This window comes from Salminus brasiliensis, chromosome 2 (genome assembly GCF_030463535.1).
Source record: "Salminus brasiliensis chromosome 2, fSalBra1.hap2, whole genome shotgun sequence".
In the NCBI taxonomy this organism is placed as follows: domain Eukaryota; kingdom Metazoa; phylum Chordata; class Actinopteri; order Characiformes; family Bryconidae; genus Salminus; species Salminus brasiliensis.
Window position 1 is genome coordinate 53,263,103 of NC_132879.1, and position 9,927 is coordinate 53,273,029.

Consider the following 9,927-nt stretch of genomic DNA (forward strand, 5'->3'; position numbering starts at 1 on the left):
CTGTCCCGCTTTGTCTCTCATTAAGCAGCATCAGTGCCTAGCAAGCGCCGGCCCCTGCAGCATCGCAGGGCCAAATGCTTCTTTGATGGCGTCTCAGGTGAGTTTGCATCAGTGCCTGTATAATTACCCGTGCGCCTGCTGTGTATGCACATAGATCTGCTGGAGAAGCCGGGGTGCAGAACGCTGAAGCCAGCCGGCATCTCTCTTCAGCTGGGATGCTGGTTCTGCTGGGCCAGTCCGGGAGCACAGGGAGTGCTTGTTTTCCCATTTGTCCAGGATGCCCTGTCCCTTAATGTATGAATGTGAATAGTAGGTATATACTACTATACCACTGTACTGTACTGTACTGTAGTGTATGTACACTGTATGTCCAAATATTTGTGGACACCCATTCTAATAATTGCATTCAGCTACTTTAAGTTGCACCCTTTACTGACACAGATGTGCACATAGCTACATTTTTTGCCAATAGAATAGGACTCTCTGGAGCAGATAAACATGAACCTATTGGCACTGTGCCTAATGTCAGGTCTAGAGGCTTATAAAACCCCTGGGCATTAAGCAGTGGAGTGTTCTCTGCAATGATTGATGGTGCTTCATCCAGTACTTTTGGGAGGAGTTGGGGACCTGGGGATGAGGTAGATGGCACGTTTGTGGCTGAATTCAAATCAAATCCTCACAGCAATGCGCTTCCAAAGTCTAGTAGAAAGGCTCTTTTTCTAGACAGCACAGATAGCTACTACAACAAAAGCAGGATAATCTCTTTTTCTAATGCCCTTGATTTCAAAAGACACAATGAATGAGCAGGTGTCCCAATACTTTTGTCCATATAGTGTATTTAAAGTTTGGGAATATCAAAGAAAATGTCTGAGGCAGTCACAATCTGCACACTTCACTAGACTTGTAAGGGTTAAAGTAGGTGGTTGAGCGCACCTAGCGCATCGCTGACAGCAGCAGTGGAAGAGAGAGGGCAACAGGAGGCGGCCGTTCCCTCGGGTTACTCAAACCCCCCCCCCAGCATGCCAGAATGAGCTGTTCCGCTCACTGCTGGATACCTGACAACAGGCCTTCATAAATTACCAAATGAAGATTGATAATCCCGGCTCTGCTCACAGTGTGCACACACAGCAACCTGCTTTTACAGGGAAAAAAGAAGTGAAATCACTGTCAACCAACAGTCTGAGCTGGTAGTGGTTTGTCACCCGGTTCTTGTCATGGCACAGGGAGAATTACAGACAATGACAGGGTAACGTATAGCCGGAGTAACTTCGCAGCTAGTTTTCTCAGGTAAGATAAACTAGCTGATCATTCAAATTCTACAAAACTACTAGAGCAGTCTGAAATGACACTGGAAAGGGAAGTGTAAAGGAACTGCTAAACGAAAAGAATGAGCTTGAATGGGTGATGTGCAGGTGGAAAGGAGGGTTGCTTAATTGCTGGTGTCAGCAGATGTTTGGCTTTTGGAGAACACAGAGAAACCACACTGTGGTTTGTGGCTGAATTATACCTACCCTGAACCCTCCGCATTGATGTTCATATCTCTTGCACCATTGTCCCTGGTGACCATGTACTTTATTTGTCAATTTGTGATGACCAATTCATCCCTCAATCCATTTACATTTATTTTTTTTATGTTGCTATATTTAAGGTATTTAGCAGACTCTCTTATCCAGAGCGATTTACAAAAGTGCTTTGCTATTTCCCCTAGTTTGAGTTTAAATAGACAAAAAATTCAAAGATACCTCTAAGTTTAGACACTACTAAACACAAGTCAATAAGGTGACCACTCTACTCTCAGAAGAGGAGTGTCTTCAGTCTGGGTTTGAAGACAGCGAGTGTTGAACTCTGCCGTTCAGACACCCAGGAAAAGTTTGCTCCACCACTTCGGTGCAGGACAGAAAAAAGCCTGGACGCTCGTCTTCCGTGGATTTTAAGGGATGGCGGGTCAAGCCGAGCCGTACTTAAAGCTCGAAGGCCACCTGGAATTATTGGGCACAAGGCAGGAATCCCTCCTGGACAGGGGTACTACACACAAGCATTAACTTACACACTTGAACTAGGGGCAATTCAGCATAGCCAATTCATGCACTCCAGAGTACCCGGAGGAAACCAAAGAGAATACATCAAATTCTCACAGACAGTGACAGAGCAGGGACCCAACCTCCTGGAGCTGTGTGACCCCAATACCTGTTGTGAAAATAAAGTTGATCAATTGAAAAGAAGAGCTTTTGATGAAAGGCAGTGGCATGTGCATCCTTTACAACACTACATGAGGCAGACATTTTATCAATAACTGCTATGAAAACGTATATATTTGGTGTCTTGTCACATTGTAGTATATATACATGCTATTTGATACAGATTATCAAAAATGAATTAATAAAATAAACTAAGACATTTTGCATTGTGTACATCATGTATATCCAAGTACTTTTTCACTCAGTTCTAAACTGGTCCATTCCTAGTGAAATGCTCAGACTATGAGAAGAGTGGCTGCTATGTCTCAGTCATGTAGACCTTCGCCTCTGGACACCACTGCAGCATTTCCGAGATTTTCCAAAAAGTCAAAATTTAAAACGACTGCAAGGGATGATTTCAGATGTCAAAAAAATTGATAAATGCAAAAGGATGAGCTGCTACTGAACCACACTGAGTGACAAGGCTTCAGTTTGAGATTCTGAAAATCTTTCCAACTCTTTGCCAGAGTTACCATTTCCGGTCAAACTGTCCATTTCCATACTACATCAGTAACCAGTACAGATAGTATAGCGGCCTCTGTATAATGCTGATTTCAACAGAAAAGGATACTGGATACTGGAGGGAAATCCAGCTGAATCCAGCTTGAAAGAATTCACACTATGCGCCGTGGAGTTAGCTGATTTTCCTCCTGTTGAAAACCTACATGTAGATATTCCTTTTCAGTGAGGTGCTTTAATTAATTTATTAATTCATTTTAAAGTGTCTGTATCTGACTTTCAAGAGAAGTTTTTAAATCTGTATTGGCTTTAATATCAGTATCAGAAAAGGAAAAAGTGTTACTACTCCACCTACAGATATCAGCAGTGTGTTCAAGACCTCTTCTCATAAGGAAACTAGAAAGAGACAATAGAGGAGCATCAAACAACCCACTGCAAAGTCACAGCAGGACAGAAAATAAAAACCCTGGGACGCATTCATATCAATTTCACCCCTGTAGCCCCGCGGAAGTGTTGTGGGGGGATAAATACAGCATGTTTAAGCGCTCTCCCTCTCCCTTGTTGCCTCTGGCCGTGTTAAATTTGGGGCACTTGTGTGCGAGAGATTGATGCTGGCCTATCTGATGCGTTACGAATGTCTGCAGGGATCCCCGCTGTCCTCCGTCTTTAAAAACCTCCGCATCAGCATAATGGCTGCGGCCACACACGCACACACACCCGCACACACACCGAGGAAGGTTATCGACTTGTGAAATCGCATTCAGGACAGCCTTTTATTTTTCCCAGACTATAACCTTGCCTTGTAAGTTGCTTACTCAACAGAGCCTATTATGAGGGGCTGTTACTCTCTCTCGCTGTGGAAAGGTCAGCGCGGTACTACAGCCTGCCTTTTCAATATCAGCACTTCATTATTAGCCCGCTATTACTGTACGCTGATTCACAAATTGGCATGGCAGGGGGTTTTGGGGAGTGCTGGCAGGAGGGGGGGGGGTGGTTGGGGGATGGACGAGGATGAGGAGATTCTGGGGTTGCACACAACAACCTCTGTGGTGTTCAGGAAGCGGAACGAGGCAACACACTGCATCCCTAACATTTCCTCGTCATGGCCTGCACCGATAAATTGGCAGTGGGCAGCGGGAGAGTCCGTCCTGACCACAGCAGCTAGGGAGTGAGGTTAGAGAAAGAGGGAGGAGGGTGAGAGTGAAAGACAAGGAAGAGCGAAAGCAAGGGAGACAGTGAGAGAGAGAAAGAAAAGAGAGGGAGAAGAGCAAGAGGTGAGAAAGTCTGAGGTAGGAACAGAGCAAAGAGAGCGAGAGAGAGAGAGAGAGAGAGAGAGAGAGAGAGAGAGAGAGAGAGAGAGAGAGAGAGAGAGAAATGGGGCAGAGACAGAGAAGAAAGGGAGTAAAAGAAAAAAACGAAAGAAACAAAGAAAAAGAACCAGAGAGAGAAGAGAGAGAGAGTCAGAGAGAGAGACAGACACAGGGAACGGAAAGACAGAAAGAGAGAGAGGAAATCGGAAGAGGGGGAGAGAGAGAGAGAGAGAGAGAGAGAGAGAGAGAGAGAGAGAGAGAGAGAGAGAGAGAGAGAGAGAGATGGAAGTAAAAGAGAAATAAAAAAGAAAGGGAAAAGAGAGAGAGAAGAAGAGGAAGTAAGAGAGGGCTAACAAATACTCTGAAAAGGGAAAACAAGCACAGGAGAGAGAGAGAGAGAGAGAGAGAGAGCGAGAGAGAGAGAGAGAGAGAGAGAGAGAGAGAGAGAGAACAGAAAGACAGAAAGAGAGAGAGAGACAGACAGAGTAAATCGAAAGAGAGAGGGTAAAACGAAAGAGAGGGAGAGAGCGAGAGAGAGACAGAGAGAGAGAGAGAAAGAGAGAGAGAGACAGGGCAGGGACAGGAGAGCTAAGAGAAAAACTAAGAGAAACGATAGAGAGACAAAAAGAGAGAAAGAGAGAGAGAGTTGGGGCAGAGACAGAGAGTGAGAGAGAGAGAGAGAGAGAGAGAGAGAGAGAGAGAGAGAGAGAGAGAGAGAGTGTAAAGAAAAGTAAGAAATGGGAAGAGCAAGAGAGTGACAGATAGAGAGAGGGAAGAGAGAAAGAGATAGGGAGACAGTCAGGAGCAAAAGTGTGAGAAAGAGAGAGAGAGAGAGAGAGAGAGAGACAGAGATATAGGCAGAGCAAGAGATGTGGAGCCCCTTTACAGCCAGACACACAAGGATGACTTCGGGGGCCTGTCAGAAAACAGGAGGGAAAAAAAGTCAAATATAGCTGACTGATGCTTTACTCCGTCAGCTGGCCAAAATGCCAGATAGCATGTAAATCACGACCGGCTGACCGTTTCCCCCCGCTTCTCCTGGCTACTTGTCAGTTTCCTGCCGTCCGTCTCCGCTGCGTGATTTGGACAATTGTCTCGGAGTGAGGGAGCGCGCGAGATTGATGTTTATTCAAAGTACCTCGCTCCGATGGCCAGCCAACATATTTCAGTAACGGAGCCATCAAGATGGACGCTCCACCATTACTCTCAGCGGAGTGTTTAATACGCTGTACGGCTGGAAAGAGGAAGAGGCTTGAAGGCTTGTATCATTTATCTAAGCCATATTTAAAAAAGTGTTGCCGGCAAAGTTTAGTGAGGCTCAGGTTCGAATAACGAATGGCTCAGGAGGTCTTCATTTCCTCTGGACGTGTGCTTGTATCCTGCTAAGGTGGATTTTCACATTCTCTCATTTTTAATATGCCATAAAGGGCATTCGTTCAGACCGCACGGGGCCTGAGAGACGAGCCACACTCCCAAAAATAAAGCCATCAATAGGATTCTTTGGAGTGAAGACACCGAGGCAACATTTTTTGTTCCACTCTTTTACTTAAGACCAGGCTGTCTGTTAATTTTTTTATTTGGACTGAGTGTGAAAAGTGGACGGAAGAATGTTCATGTACACTATATGGACAAAAGTATTGGGACACCTGCTTTTTCATTGTTTCTTCTACAATCAAGGTAAAATCAGTTTATCCTGATTTTGTTGGAGTAAGAAGAAGGCTCTACTATGAGGATTTTATTGCACACAGCGACAAGAGTGTTAGTGAGGTCAAGATATTAGATGATCACCACCCTACCACCTCATCGCCAACTCCCCAACTCAGTACTCTCAAAAGTCCTGGATGGAGCACCATTAATCATTCCAGAGAACACAGTTCTTCCACTGCTCCACAGCTCAATGCTGGGGGGCTTTATATACACCCCTCTAGCCCACGTCTGGCATTAGACAGCATGGTGCTAATAGGTTCATCTGCTTCAGAGAGTCAATTTCGATTGACAGTACCTTGCACAGGTGTGTCAGCAGTGGGCGCAACTTAAAATAGCTATATGCATTCATCAGAAGGTGTGTCCACAAACATTTGGACATATGGTGTATTTGTGGGAAGAGTAAATGTTTTTCCAAAGATCCATTCTTTGAAAGATTCTTTAGGTGGCCAAAAGTGTGATCTATGGGTCAATCAGCTAGACCAAAGCCACCATCATGAGCAAAACACACATGCTTTTAGACTTGTAGGGAACCTGTAGGCCAAATCAAAATCAGACGACCCCGTAATTACTGATGGGACCGGAGGGTGAGGTAACAGTGTCGATTAAGATGGGGGTTAGTAATCTGAAAGACATATTCCTCTGGCCAGCTGCCCACTGCCGTGTATATGGGTTCAGCAGAATGCAGTGGCTGTCCTTCCAGTGACCCGTGAGCACATATTGACTTAACCCAGTCGCCATGACTACTCGGCTCTATGTATATTTCCACAGGTGAGCAGTTAAAAATGTCGCTATGCCGAACGGCTGTCCAAAATGAATTATCCAGCCTGTCTCCTCTCCCAAACATCCCCTCCAACATAATCAGGCCTCTGTGCGAAAATAAGTCCCTGGCGGAAAAAAAAAACGGGAGAAAAAAATCAGGCTCAAATCGGAAATAAGCGCAAGTTTAAATAATTTTCAAAAACAGCAGGCCAATAAATTTCCGTGCAGAGGTTAATTTAGTAAGGGGAAACCCTGCCGCAATTACCCGGTCCGATTCCCTCTCTCGTGCCCTGAGGGCTCCAGTCGAAAATGTCACAGAGAGGAATTATTTTCCTCCTAAAACACGGCACGAGGAAAAAAACAGACCGTCCTAACTAGGCCCTGCTAATATCCACTCCACCCCCCTCCAAACCCCCTCGCTCCGCATCATATTAGCTTTTGTCACAGAATATTACTTTATCATGCCTTCTACTGCTGTGCATTCCTTAATAATGCACTGTGGAGTGGGAAACTATCATTGGAAGGAAGCTGTTTTTTTTTTTTTGCCTTTTTCTCGGCATGGCGTGCCCTTGAGATGATGGCGAGGCAATTCGGAGAGTCAGGGAGACGGGGCGAGCGAGCTGATGTATTCCACCGAGGTGACAGTTTGGGCCGACGTAACTTCATTTAGCTCCTCTGAATGAAGCCTTACAAGCGTAATTGAGCCCCGTGCTCTAATCAGCCCGGCCTGCGGATCAGGAGCAGCCTCCGAAATCTCTTCCGCCCATTACAAGTGGAGCCGCGTATTCACTCTGACATGATGTGAAATGTTTAGCAGTCACACTTGTGAGTTACTGACACATGGACTGCCCACCTATCATCAGCCGACATCCACTACCCTCCCTGTGTGCCACACACACACACACACACACACACACACGGGTTTGTTTTTGTACAAAGTGAGGACATGGGGTCATTCATAAGTCATTCATATGTATATAGAGACTGCATTGATTATATATATATATATATATATATACACAAATGTGTATATATATATGAATACCTATATGTAGAAGTAATAAGAATAGAGTAATAGTAATAATAGTAATAAGAATACAATAAGCTAATATTATTGACCATTATTTCTCATATTTCTGGCAAAATTGTGCTTGCAAAAAAATAAATGCTTGCAATGCTAGCAGAACTCGTATAGACTAGATCTAGAACCATAGATTAGATCTAGAGCCATTTGAAATACTTTAAAGAATTACAACAGACACCAGGCTCTCCTTTTAAAGTTCTCCTTATCATAGAGATTAAAATAAGGATTAAATTAGGACATTTCTGTCCTGATTACGTATAAAAACTAATTCACACACACACACACACACACACACACACACACATGCACACTGCCTGGGTATGTTTTAATCCTCTCTCTCTCTCTCTCTCTCTCTCTCTCTCTCTCTTTCTGTCTCTCTCTCTCTCTCTCTCTCTCTGTCTCTCTCTCTCTCTCTCTCTCTCTCCTGGTGGTGGACGGAGCGCCGCTATCATCATCACCATCCCGCACGCCACTAATTATGACACTATCTTAATCTAGTCCCATCAGCCAGATCCAAATCAAATTTCCCCAGGCTGCCGCCCTTACCACCCAAGAAGCCAGAGCCAGCTTCCCTTCCTTTAATCAAAGTCTGGCTCAAGCTGCTTCAATGGCAGCGATGGAGAAGAGAGAGAGAGTGTGTGTGTGTGATGCTGGGTCTTTCTGTGGGATAAAAATAAATGAAATAAAAAAGAATAAAATAACAACCACCAAATACACACTCTCTCACTGGCCAAAACACTCCCACACATGTTCTTCACCCTCTTTGGTCCAGAAAAGAAAAAAGAAAAAAAAACCCACACACATTCGGTGTATCTGTAGTCAATATAATGTACGCGAGGCTCCATAAACAGCCGGACTTCAGAGAGATGAAAGCGCGGAGTTACCTGCGCTGTTGCTTGGTGAGGCCTGAGCCTACCTCATCGATCAGTAAATAACAGAGGACTTCGGGGAGAAAAAGAGAGACGAGATGAGGTAGAAAAAAACAGTAGGAACCTCAAACCTCAAGGAAGTATACGAAAACCTCTATGATCAGGTCTATTCCTGCGAAGTCAACCGGGCTGAATTTGCTGTTTGGTGAGCCCATGATTTACTGTTGGTTGTAGAGGGGGAAAAAAGCTCATTTGCACTTCAGAGGTCTGACGGAGCATGCTTGGCAGGCCTTTGCTTATTTTTCATCAGCTCCCCGCCTATCGCAGCTAAAACTCCCCCTCCAACACCCTCCCCCACCCACCCCAAAAAAAAAGGGCACTCCAAAGCTTCGCATTAGAATTTATAAACAGTTTAACACATCGCGCAAAGCATTTAAACAAACATCATGAATATTTCACCGCTGATAAAAACCTCCCCTCTGATGCCTCCCAAAGCTGATTCCGCAACTAAACGCATCCCGCAACATCTTGTTAACTAATTGACTGTGACGGTTTGCTAAACACACACAAATGCGCTACACGATACACGTTGCTCTGATCCTGCTCGCGCAGCATCCACAGCAGATTAGGGCTCCTCTTACATGTCAGCTTTAAAGACGCCTCGCAAACACCTCGCAAACAAGATTGCACTAAGCTGTTTAGCATGTGGGCGTCTGCGCGGCACGCTTGCATGCAGATAGCTCGAGCAGTTTACGTCCCGTGGCAGCGAAGGCAGCAAGAGGAAAGTGACAGAGGCACGAGAGACATGGCTTTGCAATTAGCTCCACCATTTCCAGCGCTGAGGCCGCTGAGAAAGTGATGCGCAAGGTTAGGCTCGACACAAAGAGCTCGAACCGCCGAGGCCGCACCATCGAGCGGAGGGTCCTGGAGAGCCCTTTGAAGTGCAGCGCAAGTCGGTGAGGAACCCGAAACAAATCACCTCTCTGAACTCGCCCTGAACGCCCTGCCGACACACACACTCACACATGCACAAATAACAAAGCGGCAGCGAGAGTGTATTTGGTATTCCACCTTGCTGGATGCTGATGCTGGCATGTAGGCAAAAGTGAAGAAGTTGAGGAAGACTTCACATAGGGCCTTAAATATACTGTATGGACCAATGTATTCGGACACCTATAGGAGCTTTAATGACATCCCATTCTAAATCCATAGGTATTAATATAGAGTTGACCCCCTTTTGCTTTGCAGCTCTACCAGCAGCAGCAGGTCTGGAGCTCTGCTGCAGTTATTGAGTCAGTTGGAGGCTTTTCTGCACTCTGCTCTGAGCTCAGCACTCGGCCCTGACCCTGCTCTGTAACTTTACGTGGTCTGACAGACACTCGGTGGCTGAGCTGCTCTCTGTGAGCTGTTCCTCCTAAACGCTTCCACTGTTCAATAATAATACCACTCACAGCTGATGGAGGAAGATCTAGGAGGGTGGAAATTTCAGCTGACCAGCTGAA